The sequence below is a fragment of the Oryzias latipes genome, chromosome 20 (assembly GCF_053564925.1).
Source record: "Oryzias latipes strain Hd-rR chromosome 20, Olatipes_Hd-rR_3.1".
Classification (NCBI taxonomy): Eukaryota; Metazoa; Chordata; class Actinopteri; order Beloniformes; family Adrianichthyidae; genus Oryzias; species Oryzias latipes.
This window is the reverse complement of record NC_136256.1, coordinates 10,578,412-10,593,288: the sequence shown is the minus strand read 5'-3', so window position 1 is coordinate 10,593,288 and position 14,877 is coordinate 10,578,412. Positions and strand designations below refer to the sequence as shown.

The following is a 14,877-nucleotide window of genomic DNA, read 5'->3' as shown; positions in this document are numbered from 1 at the left end:
TGCACAGTTGTTGCCACTAAGCTCCATTGGGCCTCTCAGATCAGATATCAGACAGTGGAGTACCAAAGCTTGTCCCACACAAGAGCTGCAAAACTCATAACCGACATCTTTCCATAACAGCCTCAAGTCTCTGAGGGTTTACAAATCGCACCCCAAATAGTCACATCAAGAAACAGCCGCTCTGTCAAGAGCGACACCTCAACACGACCTTCCCAGAATAGAACAGAGAAGTCTGAAGCAAACGACCACACGAGTGAGGGGACTGTTGTTGGAGCAATGCTGGACACAATATGGCCCTTAGGGCCAATCCTTTTTAACAAGCACAGAGGAGAAGCTGAATAAAATTTTAATGAACTCTGTTGAACTTTGATTAAAATTTGCCTTTAATCTAAAATACATTTTTTACCAATTAATACTTTAACTTTAGGATAAAAGCAAAAGTTTGTGGCTGCAAAACTAATTTAAAGTCAAGCTCATCTTTACATAACTGAAGTTGTAATTTCCTCTCAATACTTTTACTCACAGCATCAACTGTTGCAACTTTTTTTTGTTTAAACCAATCGCAATTTCTTTCTTAAATGCGCTGCTAAAAAACAGAAATAGGTAAAGAGTAATTGTTGAATCTCTTAAAAAATTCATTCCTCAAGAAGTTTTTATTTCAAATGGATTAATAAGTATCTGACAAAATAACAGACCGGACTGCATACTTCTCAAACACACAAAATCTGCTGGAGTTGACATGTTTATCTGTTATAAAATGATGAAGAGACCCTGAGGGCACATGATGCACCCGAAATGTTAAAACATGCATGTGTCTGGAGCAAACAGATCTCTGGGGAGACATCTTCACCAAAGCCAGTGCACTCATACACAGAGCTTTCAGCTGTTAAATCAGCACATCTGCTCAGTAGACAGAACAGCAGAATTCAGTCCTGCTTGCCAGGAAGGTTGTTTCCATCCTGAGCTGCCATAAATACCTTCCCAAGCAATGCTGTCCAGACGATGAAGAAACATCAAGTTTGTTTCCCATTTTCCTGGACTGTACGGAGGTGCAGTGATCTGAATCTGGAAAAATGACCGCCATCCACAAACTCAGTAAACTGTGAAACACCAATCGCAACTTAATGTTCAAAGAAAGACTGATAATAGTCATCGTTCATTGTTGATCAGATCCTTTAATTGTTCTGACCTTGACAGAACAATGACAATCTACTTTTACTGTGCCAGATCACTTACTAAAAGTTTATTACTCGAAGGGGAAAATCTGTCACCTTAACCAGAGGTATTAAAGGAGCTACATTTTGTGTCTCAATCTTGTTACTTTGTATCTTATTTTGTGGCCAAGTTTTTGTGACCAAAAGGAGAAGTATGACTGTAATGGTCTCTAGATTGTCCATAGGTGTGAATGAGTGTGTGTGTGCATGCCTGTTTCTGCCCCTGAAATGGACTGGCGAACCGTCCAGGGTGTGCCCTGGCTGGGATAGGCTCAAGCAACCCAAAGACCCCAAAAGGGATTAAGGGGGATTGGAAAATAGAAATGGAAGTCTATTAGCGAATTAAAGGGTACGTCATCAATACGTTACTATCAAATTCGAGTGCCTGATTGGTCAAAACGCGCTATACAAACGTTAACATAGATTTCTCATTGGAAGTGGTTTGTTTTAATTTGCATTACTAAGGCCGGTGTAAACGTAGCATCAGAATGAAAACCAATCTCTGGTTGGCAAAATTGTATAAGTACATTTTGTTTGAATAAAATATCTATTATATCTTATGGATAAACAGTCAACCATTCCCAACATGTATCTCATAATAACGAACAGAAATGGCATGGATAAATATGGAAAAAATAGAACATGTCACTTTGAATACAGCATCAAAAAGTAGCCTTTACACCACGTGTCAAAGTCAAGGCCCCCTGGCCGAATCCGGCCCACTGAGTAATTATATCCGGCCAATCAGATAACTTTAAATTATTAATATTAATGGCCTGGCGACATTTTGCACTGGAAATACCTTTTAGCAACGTTAGATTAAGGAGGCTGAATGCTTAGTTATAATAAACTCGGATTAATTTTGGGCCACACAATGTTACACATCACAAAGGGGGTTAGTCATCAACCTCTCCCTCCCTACCTTTCACTCATGGTGCACAAAGAAATAAACGTACATTTTTTTTTTTTTAAAGTAAAGGCACAACAGAGTAAAATAGCTAGACAAAAAAACACAGACAAAAACCCACACCTAAACTCTAATCCGCCCAGACAGGCAAAAGGGAATGGTATCCCACAGTCCCTGCATTCCCAGATCTTTCAGCATGCCCAATGTATCTGTGACCTTCACTACAATATCAGCCACAAATCCCATCATGCAGTGCGCCAACTGCCTTGCCGAACACCAGTTTTGCCAAAATGGGCATTTTCCTGCTCATTTGTTTATGACTCTATAGATGTTTTTGGGAGGATATTTACTGTTGGTGTTGCACAAAATAAGGAAGACAAAATATTTTTGGAGTAATCTCAAGTTTAGTTTTATTTATTTAATCATATTACTGATACGTTTCACAGTGCCACAGGAGCTCACACACCAAATAGAAATGAACTTGATGCTAAAAAGTGATGCCTGGAATCTATTTCTGATTAGACACGAGCAAACAAAACAAATTTTATTTTTGTTTCCAGGCCATGTTTAGTTCTGCAGTATGTTCATATGTGTATGATTTTGACAATATATTTTTATGGCGAGCAAAATCTTTTGTGATATTTTTAAGTTTATTTTTTTTTAATATAAAACAGCTTACAAATACATTTTAGATTTTTTTTTTCTTTTAACATTTTATTTCTAACTTTAATTTTGAAGGAATATATTTTTGTGGAGAGCAAAACATTGAACGTTATTTGAAGTTTAAGTTGATTTATTGTGAAATAATATTCCTGTCTGTTTTATTCATATTTATGTTTAAAAAGTTAAGTTTTAAAAGTTTAAAAACTTAGTTTTAGTGTGTTTAAGACATGTTTTTCCTTTTCGGCCCAGCCACCTAAAAGTGTGATTTGGATTTTGACCCCCTGTGCAATTGAGCTTGAAACCCCTGCTTTGCATTATTAAGGTTTGTCCTTTGTGTTACTATAGCGAATTAAAATGATTTAGCCGACCAGTTTATGATCTGAGTGAGATTAAAATGTCATTACGACACAACATAATCCGATGATGCTGTGATCTGGGTGTGTCCAGCATCCGTCACTTTGGATCAGAGCCAATCCAACAGCAGTAAGTCTGACACAACAAGCTGAGAAACAGCTGACAAAACTGTGACATGGTCAGGTGCTGAAAATGTGTTACAGAGGAGAGCCACACCATCACTGTGCCATCCTCACCTCCTTCCTCAAAGCCGGAAATCAGATCAGACCTCAGCCAATTAAGTAACTGGAGTAGGTCTCCAGTTTATTTAGAGCAGAGGGTAAAAATAGAATGTCGCTCTGAGCTTTCAAAGACCTGATGAGGAAAAGCAACACGAGGGGTTGACAAAATCATTGAGCTGTTTTTAGAAACAGGTTTTTGTGTTAAACCAATAAAAGGAACATGAACAGTCTTCTTTATTATTTTTTTCTTGAGCCAATAAAATAATTTATTGTTCTTCCCTTGGAAATTATATATATCATTTTTTCCTTTTTTTTGTGCTATAAATTTTTTTTTCAAGTTCATAGAGTCTTATGGAATTTTTAAAAATCAAATTTTGGTCTACCAGTCAGTATAGTAAAAAGGGTAATGCGTTCTATTACAAAATAATATTGAAGTTCATCCACTGCTGTAGCGTTTTAAGGCATTCAGCCTTGTACATGGACTCCAACTTGGACTAATATATATATATATATATATATATATATATATATATATATATATATTATTTCCTTGGCCTGACATTTTGTTATACATTTACTACTATTATTAAATTAACTGTCTTTAGGCCTGCAGAATAAATCGCAAATTTATAGTCATTGAGAATCAAGCTGTGCAATACGCATATCCCAAAAGGTTACTTTGAGTGCGCTAAAACAATCTTAAGGTAACTTGAAGTATTTAATGAATCAAATAAATCCCATTAAGCATTTAACCAATCGGATGGAGCCCTTCACATTGTTGACCAATCAGATAGATCCCTTTTATTTTAGATGCTCGCCTCCTATTAAGAGGAGGGTTATTTAGAGTATAATTTAAATTATTTTGACTCTTATTTAAATTAACCTGTTGAAGTGAAATGGAAATTGTGTTTTTGGTTGTTTTGCTATTTGTTCATGTACCACACGTTATATAGTCATCGCAATATTGATTATTCATTTCGCACATAACGAGTTTTCCTCTCATCATCCAGCCCCAACTGTCTTGTATAATTGAGGAAATCAAAGATAAGCTTTAGCTGACAAACTGTCAATTACAAGATTTGAAGCCAACCTGGATGTACCAAATGTTGCAGTTACTAAAAAGACCAGAGAAGGTTGGTGTTTTAAGGAAGGTATTCCTATTGACCCCCGTTTTACAGCTTCTTTTTGCTGCTGTAACCTGTGGTGTTAAATAGATTAGAGGGACCTGACCAATGGTGCTTCATTTCATCTGTTGGAAGCAAGGATTATCCAATTTTCCATAAACCTAGCCCAAAAATTTGAGAATTGAAGAAAAAATGTCTTTTACTAAAGCTTAAAACAGGAAAATATAAGGATTGGAGGGGTGGGGGGTGGCTTACGGTTCTTATAGAGGTTTAAGAAGTTGATGTCTGAAGCCAGGTCCTCTTGAAAAAAGTTGCTCTCCACCACTAAGAGGCTTCTAAAAAAATTAAATATTGACTTAATAGTCCAGACTAAAATGCGTAGCAGTTACTTTACTTTGTGAATGCATTTATTTGTTTGGTCTACAAAGCAGAAAACCTTTATTTGATGACCAGAAAGTCAATTAGCAATTTGTTTTGCATTTTGCACTCAAGGAGAGAGGAAGCGCAAGGTAGTCCCAGCGGTTTTAGATCTCGTAAAACTTGAACATAAATGTTCCCAAAAAGGCCAAAAAATTTTATGTTCAGGTTTGGAAGGTTGCGCCTATGTTCTGCATGAGTAATGGTGGGGGCAGGACTTGTATACATGGAAAAACTTGTGTAAAACTATTTGTTATGTGTTGCCGTGTTAGGCAGCACTCTAGTTCTGTCTCTGTGTCATGACAGCCAGAGCAGGTGCAGCACAATTAACAACTGTTGCCCCGCACAGTCACACATGGGGGTGCTTTACCCCCCCCCCCCCCCCCCAACAATCAAAATCTTAGTCTGACCATTTATTTGAGCAGAAAACCCATTTTATAACCGTTTGTGAGTAATCTGACAAACTGAAAAGATGGCTGAACCCAAACATTTAACATCAAACAACAACTTTTTCTCAGATAAAGATGGAGATCCAAAAGCATCCGCTGAAAACCACTTACCTGGACGACAGCAGGCGGCTAGTGTTAATCAATCTGACGCTGAACGAGAACTTTCTAGGTTTTCTGTCTCGGTGGAAGGATAGAGCTTTGGAGGACGGTGGGACATAAGAGACTGACAAGTCCACAGCGAATGCTGCCCCCACCCATTTTCCATCGTCCAGCCTCTTTCAGGAGAGCGGGTGCATATGTCTGATGCAGGCAGTGGGGGACAGGTGGTATATTTAGAGCGGTGCTTTCCCAGCCCCATCAGTCCAGATCGATCAGATGATGACAGCATCAAAGAGTCATGAGACTTTCCTCACCAAACACAAGGCCAGTTTCCTGTCTATTAAGCTATTCTTTATATCATGAACTAACAGCAATCAACAGCTTTGTATTTAATGCTCATTTAAAACAGTTTGTAGGAAATGCACCTATGATGAAAATTTTAGAGCCTGGGTACCAGGTGAAGAGGTGAAGGAAATTGCATAATAGATTAAATACGGTGGCCTGTGTGTGTGCAGAACCCTGAAAACAATGGAAAATGCTCTGAATTATTACTATAAAGAGAATTTCCATCAACTTAAAACATAAAGCCACCTAGAGGAGGAAAGTTGACAAAAAAGAGCAAAATGACAAATACATGCTAATAAATATTTGGACTTCCTGTTTGGAACAGGTTTGAAAAGACAGTCCCACTCCAGTCATCTTTTAAACCATTTTAAAGCTTTTATTATGATTATGCAGTTTTTTGGCAAAGTTAAAAAACCTGTGTCGATTTCTAGGACATAGTTTTTCCTAAGCGGCAGAAGTCAATCAAAAATTGACTTGTGAGTTGTGGGCAGGACTGTTGCTGTAGAGCCACCCCACCCTACCTCCCCTTCCTATTACTGAGAGCTCTCTGTTTACACCCTCTCCCTCTAGCTTACAGCCCCTCACACCCAAAAACTGACATTTGTCGTGCAACAAAAATGGCGAGCAATATTTGCACTATCCAGTCGTAATGTGTTGATCCAGATTCCAGCTGAAACGAGGAAAACAACATGGATCTATTTTTCTATGAGTCTACATCACAAAAACTTTTTTTTTTTTTTTTTAAAAGGCATTTTCGGTCTGCACCTGATAGACGATTTGAATAAAGACATACTCAGAAACTTAATTTTAAACGTACTTATCTGCATAAGTGTCCTCCATCATCGGAAAAATGCCAGAAGAACATGTTAAAAACACCCAAGAAAACTTCATGGAAGTGGGTCTACGATGGGTAACTGTTGATTACACAGGCTTTACACAAGTACACTCTACTTCACAATAAAAGCACGATTTCACCACTAAAAACCTTATTTTGCTTTTTATTGACCTCTACATTAAATACTATCTTAACAGCTGTTATGATTGCAACACCTGTAGTTTTTGATAGTCATCCAAACTACAGGTCATCCATGTATACCCCACTGTTAGCTTGATATGAAAAAAGCTTTAAAACTTCCTTTTTTTAAGATAAAAAAAGATGAGAGCCAGATAAATGTATATAAACAAATAACCTAAAGGAGGTGAATGGTAACAATAGCTCCTTTTTTTCCCCCCTGCAAGACTGCTGCACTTTGTATTCAGAACGGCGCTTTTACATCTGCTGGGAAACACTGCGGAGGACATTTCAGATGGCTGGTTTGGTTTTTAGTCAAAGTGGATTTCCCAATGCCTGTGCCCTGCCAGAGAGCAGATCATGGAAATTGTAATTTAAGAAAAATTCAAAAAACGGACTCGCACAACAAATAAATCAATCCATAAAACACACCCACAGATGAGTTAGAAGCATTAAAAACTTCTCACCACATGATGGCATCAAAACATTCCTTTGACCAGCGGTTTCAGACTTTTTTTTTTTTCTTTCAGATCAGAGTACATCAGCTTGTTGGTGTTTTTTTCTATTGCAAAAACATACCAGATTATAAAGAAACGCTAAAAGAAATATATGGGTGGCAGATTAAAAAAAAAAAAACCTGAGCACTGTGTTATCCCTGTTCAATTCTTTGAAATTGCTATTCAAAACTTTGAAAATATGTATGTATTTGAAAAACAAAAACAATGAACACAAAAAACAAAACAATGAATTTAAATGAAAAAACAACATAGCATAAATGCTATAACAGATTCCAATGAATATTACATTTCCTTTGTTAAGGAGCAGAGTATGATAGTCAGAAAATGTGGGAAAGATTTGATTGCCAAATAACATTCAATTTTTAAGTATTTCAATAATCATTAATAGAATTTTGACAACAGGTTTGAAAAAGTCAAAGTATTTCCTGGAGTACCATGAAGACTGCACATCATCTGCCTTTGAGGCTGAAAAGGGGGGAGTCCAACACACCCACAGGTTGGGGCAGGAAGTGTCCAAGAACGGTAAAGCAGATATTTTGTTTCCATCCAATTCCTTCCATCCAAGTTTGATGGCTTTCAGCAAACAGCACCATCTAGTGCCAACCGGATGAACATGGCCAAACCCTGTACTGCTGCCCTGCATTGCTGGATTCAGTGCTGATACCAAGAGTTCAGTGACTGCACAGACACCCGCCATCAGAAAACGGCAGATCTGAGCCAGCAGAGAAAGATCTGACACAAGGTTTTAATTCAGCGTCTCATTAAGAGGGAGCTGCACAGACCGCCTGCAGCCCAGACCAGCATGAACAGTCAGCACCACACAGCGAAAACTCCTGTTTTCCCATAAACAGCTGCAGACGCGTCAAAACAAAGACGGGTGATGCAGAGAGAACTGGAAATGTGTGAGGCTCTTCTGTGATGAGGGTCACCCACTTTTAGTTTAACAGACAGTAGAACATGCAGATCTGTGAGGAGGATCTGCCCTCACATCGATCAAACTTGAGGAAACGTCCACACGGGGCCCTGAGCAGGACACAAAATCAACCCTCAAGCTTCTTTAAGGTATAGAAAAATAAAACACAGACCAGAATCCCTTTTTGCTAGAAAGCCTTCTACCCTGGATTGAGCAAGACAGACTCTAAAGCATTTTAGAGAGAAAACATAAGAAAGTAAGACAGAAAATTACTGTTTAGGATAAAACCAAAGCAGGAATGTCAAGACTGTACCTTTCATTGGCTCGCTGCTTTCAGGCACTTTTTTTGGAACAAAAAGCCTTAACCTAATGTAAAATTGTTGACAAACAAGAAGAGAGAAAGCAGACAGACTGAAGGGTCAACAGTACACACAAGCAGGATGAAGAAAGAGAATGCCAGATGGCGAGGAGTGAATGAGTCATGTGACCAGACTGGAGCCAACAGGCGGTTCACCAACAAACCACAGAACCAGAGGGTGGCTTTGAACGTGTCACTAGGGCTATCCCCATTTTGGCGGTAACGGATCAGCAGATGTGGGGTGTCAGACAGTTACAGCCATGGGATTGGTTAACAGAACATTTCCTGGAGAACCTCTGACACCACAAATGGACATTATTATGACTGATGAGCAGAAGCAGAGATCTGTCCTAATGAGCGGCAAAGAAAGAACAAAGGGTTGGAAGTGGAGCTTGACCGATTCACCCATCAGCGATGAGAATCTTTTCATTCTCCCAGTAGGTCTGATGAGTCAAACAGACGGGCAGTAAGGCAGAGAAAAGAAATACCCAGAAGAACTACTTTCCTCCATGGATGGAGTCCATGAGCTGGAACCGACAAACAGTGTCAGCTCCTTCAGCGGATCAGAAGGCGTTACATAGCAAATTCACTGCATGGGCAGTGCCTCACAACACACAATAGGGGTTCAAACCGGATGGTGCAACATTTTGATTGAACTGCACAAAAAAGATCAGAATAAAATGAGCATTTAACAGCATTACAGTCATGTGCAGTTTTAAGAGTGTATTACATAAAGTTAAAGTTACGTTAAGAACATCACTTAATGTAAAAAATAAAATTTCACAAGGCCCCTTTTGTGGCAGTTACATTTTGTAACTGCACATCCTCACAAGTATGAAAGTTTGATGTTAAACATGTAAAACATCATCAAAAGAGTCAAAGTAACATGTGCTTGTATGTATGTTTGTATTAGGGCTGCACGACATGCAGAGAACTCACGATTTGCGATATTAGTGATCAATATTGTGATGACGATGTAACTTGCGGTACATAAACAAATAGCAAAACAACTAAATACATCATTTCCATTTCACTTCAACAGTTTAATTTAAATAAGACTCAACAAAACTGAAATTATACTCAAAATGACCCTCAACCTTCACCTAGGAGGCGAACATCTAACGTAAAAGGGGTTCATCCGATTGGTCAATGATGTAAAGGAGTTTATCCGATTGGTCAACAACATGAAGGCGTCCATCGGATTGGTCAAATACATAAAGGGATTTATTTGATTTGTTAAATACTGCAAGCTGCTATAACATTGCTTCAGCACATTTAAGGTTACCATTTATCACATTTTTTGCCGACTTTTGAGATATGCGTATTGCACAGTTTGATATCGTGATAAAATAAAAATTAAAAAAATATATATATAAACATTTCAAATCATGGTAATCTTATATAAGTTAGTAAAATAAATTATGATAAGCAACTGTGCAAATGTATACTATACAGGGTTCCCTTGTTTTTTCTCATGGCAGTTATGTTCTAAAAATAATCCTGGATAGGTGAAATCTAGTAGGATCAATGGACAAAACAAACATGTTGCCTTCCAGTGACTATAAACCAACATAAACTGGACTTGTCCATCTCCAAAATGTGAGAAACAGCTTTCCTGAGAGAAAAAAGTGGAAGCAAATGAGCATTCAGTGGCACTGTAATAAAACACTCATGCATGTCCTCTAATACACCTGCCTTGTGTGCTTTCCTTTATATGGCAAGTCTTAATCTCTCAGAGCGAGCATGATGAAGAGCAGCACCAGGTGTAGGTGTGTGTTGCTCAACTCACCCTGTCAGACTGCGTCAGTGTGTGATGGTTCGCTTACTCTCACAAAAGTCTCAATTCAATCATTTCATGGATGAGTCAGCTCGTGAAGACGTCCACTTGGGTGGGATTTCCCTCTTACCAGTCTCAATCAGAAAAGTCCTGAATCAGATGTGAAAATGGCTTTTATCCTCACATCTGAAGAGAATTCAAAGCCTCTCTCTCATTCAGCCCTCTTGTCAGCATGAAGATCCAGTTTCATGCGTCATGCCACTCAATGCCAAGTCTGGATCTCTCACTGATGCATACAAGCCAGGACAGAGAGGTTCTGGGTCCATACTGTGCCAGGGTCCAAGGATATCCAACTCGTTAAGGTTTCTTTAAATATAGAAAAGTCACTTTTGTTTAATTTGCAGACTGAACATGCAAGTGAATTCTTGGATCCACTTACTTTGCGTTGGAGGAAAGTCAGTGTATAAGAGCAGCACTCAAGAGTGAGGGTGGGGTGGAAGAACAAACAGCAGGAAAACATTAAGAAAAATGTTAGCTGATGTTACATTGCTATTCTTCAAGTCCATGTCTTGTGTCCCTGCCCAAATAATGACCTTCCTCCAAAGTACTTTTACTTACACTGAGTCAGTAACAAACAATGGTCTGTAATGCCAATACTCTGAGATTAGCTTGTCAGCTGCATAAATGTGTTTATATTTTTTTGCGCAAAAAGTTTCCAGGTTTCTGAAGTTGATAAGGAGTATAGTATATATAGGTGAGCTTTAGTTAATGAACAGATACTTATTTTCTGCTCTGTTATACAGAAAAAATATGAATGTGTATCTGGAAATATTAAAAAAACATTGATTTTTATAATAGGATAGAATGAATACGCATATATATAAATATATATACAGTACACACAAACACACACACACACACATACATATAGATCTGTCGACATAGATACAGAGAGGTCAATAAGTATTTGATCACCCTGTGATTTAGCAAGTTATCCCACTTAGAAAACATGGAGGGGTCTAAAATTTTCATCATAGGTGCATTTCCACAGTGAGAGACAGAATCTGAAGAAACATTCAGAAATCACGTACGATTTTTTAAAACAATTTATTTGTATCTTACTGTGTCAAATAAGTATTTGATCACTTGATTATCAGATAGATTTCCGACCAGCAAAGACCTGCTGTTCTGCTTTTAAATAGTCCAACTCCACTCTGCTCATGATTCTAAATTAGTGGCACCTGTTTGAGGTTGTTAGTTTGCATAAAGGCACCTGTGCAGCCCACAATCAGTCAGAAGTCTTACTACCAACATGGGCAAAACCAAAGAGCTGTCAAAAGACAAGAGACAAAATTGTAGACCTTTACAAAGCTGGAGGTGGCTACGGGGCAATTGCCAAGCAGCTTGGTGAGAAAAGAACAACTGTTGGAGCAATTGTCAGAAAATGGCAGAGGCTAATGATGACTGTCAGTGTCCCTCGAAATGAGGCCCCTCGCAAGATCTCACCTCGTGGGGTATCGATGATGCTAAGGAAGGTGAAGAATCAGCCCAGGACTACACGGGAGGAGCTGGTCAATGACCTGAAGAGAGCTGGGACCACCGTTTCCAAGGCTACTATAAGTAATACATTAAAACATCATGGTTTAAACTCATGTATCGCATGGAAGGTTCCCCTGCTGAAGTCAGCCCATGTCAAGGCCCGTCTGAAGTTTGCCAATGACCATCTTGATGATCTAGAGCAGTGTTTTTCAACCTTTTCTGAGCCACGGCACACTTTAACCTTAAAAAAAATCCCGCGGCACACCAGCATCCAAAAATTAAAAAAAAAGGAGAAACTCATAAAGTCTGTATTGATCTACAGCCCCTGCACAATCTCACATGCATTTTTGAGATAATTGTTGCAGAAAAAGCTGGAAACTGCAGCTGTTTTTTTCTAAAAGATGCAATAAAAGTTAAGTTAGAAGATTTAAAAACAGTTTGTGTGTTCGTTAGTTTCAAGACGTTTAACAACAGATCTCCTTTTGCGCTGTCACTCTCACAACCCAATGCATCATGGGAAATGTAGTGCATAAAACGGCCGAAGATCGGTTTTCGGAGCTTCATTGTTTTGTTCACTTGTTCCACGGTCTGATACTGGATTCTGTGGAAAGCTACACCGCTAAAGACGAGCTTTAGCTGGTATTTCTGTTAGAACTGAGCGACTTTACGAACTAAATCGGGACAAGGAAGTGAAGACTTTAACCACTTCTGATTGGTCAGACCGATGACATGTGATTAACCCCCCCAACACGGGACTTTTCCAAAATACAGCCGAAGGTGCAGCTGAATCGCGGTACGTCATTCTTATCAAAATGTCTTTAATAAAATAAAATAAACGCAAAGAAAAGGTATTTTACGATCTTTTATATTCCTAACTCTTCAGTGTTTTATCAGGGCCTGTTTGGATGAACAGAGAGCTAAAATCCTGGAGATGGGAAATGTTTTTAGATCAGTTAATGAGGGCAATTTCCCACGGCACACTTGGCCATCTCCCACGGCACACTAGTGTGCCGCGGCACACTGGTTGAAAAACACTGATCTAGAGGAGTCATGGGAGAAAGTCTTGTGGTCAGATGAGACCAAAATAGAACTTTTTGGTCTTAACTCCATTCGGCATGTTTGGAGGAGGAAGAAGGAGGAGCATCATCCCAAGAACACCATACCTACAGTGAAGCACGGGGGTGGAAACATCATGCTCTTGGGGTGTTTTTCTGCACAGGGGACAGGACGACTGCACTTTATTATTATAGGAGTGGATGAACGGGGCTCTGTATTGTGAGATATTGGGCAAAAACCTCCTTACCTCTGTCAGAGCGTTGAAGATGGGTCGTGGCTGGGTCTTTCATCATGACAATGATCCGAAGCACACAGCCAAGAAAACCAAGGAGTGGCTCCGTAAGAAGCATATAAAGGTTCTGGAGTAGCCCAGCCAATCTCCAGACCTAAATCCAATAGAGAATCTTTAGAGGGAGCTGAATCTCCGTGTTGCTCAGCGACAGCCCCGAACCCTGACAGATCTAGAGAAGATCTGTATGGAGGAGTGGGCCAAAATCCCTGCTGCAGTGTGCAGAAAACCTTGTGAAGAACTACAGGAACCGTTTGACCTCTGTAATTGTTAACAAAGGCTTCTGTACCAAGTATTAAAGTTGTTTAACCCAAGTGATCAAATACTTTTTTGTCACAGTAATATAAAAATAAATTGTTTAAAAAAAAAATCGTACAACAGGATTTCTGAATGTTTCTTAAGATTCTGTCTCTCACTGTGGAAATGCACCTATGATGAAAATTTTAGACCCCTCCATGTTTTCTAAGTGGAAGAACTTGCTAAATCACAGGGTTATCATATACTTATTGACCTCTGTGTATATAGATCCACACACACCCCTAACCCCCCCCCCCCCCCCACACACACACACACACAAACACGCACGTACAAACACACATATGTATAGATTTATAGATATAGATATATTTCTTTTTAAGTGCGACAACTTGCAGTTGCAGAATCAGAGACTAAAACAGAAGGAGAACAAAGGAGGAGAACAAAAGTGGTTAACATCTTTTGCAGATGTTATTTGAATAGATCAGTGATTGCAAAAAGGTGGCAGGGGAGAGTGTAACCACACAGAATAGGATGGTGGACTGAGGAGGACTCTGGAGGTGAGGAAGGGGAAAAGGACATGCTCAGAGCAGAGGACCAAGTCATGGAAGGTTTAAAAGGAAAAGTGTTGTGAGGCTTTTAGGGAGGACTTGAAACAGACTGAGAGATCAGGAGAGTCTGGACTGCTACAGCTAAAAGGATTTTCTAATGTTTATCAGCGCACGTCCACCACCTACAGTTGGAACAAGCACAGTACGAAATGATGAAGTGCTGCAAATCTTGTTGACAGCTCTATTCTGACAAATAAAAGACTTTGCGTCATAGAATTTCGGCCGGGCACAATCCCCAATTACCGTAATTTCCGGACTATAAGCCGCTACTGTTTCCCGGGCTTACAGCCCTACGGCTTATTCAGTGACGCGGCTAATTTATGGATTTAATTGGTAGCCGCCATGTACGTACTTTCGAACTTAGTGAATAGTTTGAATTCTCTATCTAACACCGAGCACAAGGCATTTATTTTTCAACACACCTCTTAGCAGCCAAACAGCATGGATTTGACTTCAGGTTTTAGACACTTCAGTAATGGTTCAACAAAACGAAACACGCATGCCCAGCTGCATCCCAGAATCCTTTGGTGCCATTAGACCCAACGTGCACGAGATCGCCATTACAGTTTGCAAAAGCAATCGTTAAAAGCAGCGTAAAAAAATCCACCATCACCAACGGGTTTGGAAAAGCCGGTCAGCTGCGTGACGGAGAGAACAGCGCATGGAGTGAATTTACCTCTGAGTCATAGTGACTCGGCTGGCTGCACGTAAATATGTGGGAATAACATCAGCCTTTATTTTGTCGGGACACGACTG

The 14,877-nt window shown here is 39.4% G+C and overlaps 1 protein-coding gene across 12 annotated transcripts in view; it reads right to left on the bottom strand.

The window, feature by feature from the left end:
- svila (supervillin a) overlaps nt 1-14,877 on the bottom strand; it is a 93,789-nt gene that overhangs the window by 68,956 nt on the left and 9,956 nt on the right. For 3 of the 12 annotated variants that reach the window (XM_020712520.3, XM_078938573.1, XM_078938587.1), the window contains exon 1: nt 5,461-5,651. The exons of the other annotated variants lie outside the window; for them this stretch is intronic. The gene's annotated coding sequence lies outside the window, so the exon portion shown is untranslated. Of the gene's footprint in view, nt 1-5,460; nt 5,652-14,877 lie in introns of those variants that run through there. 12 annotated transcript variants of the gene reach the window in all.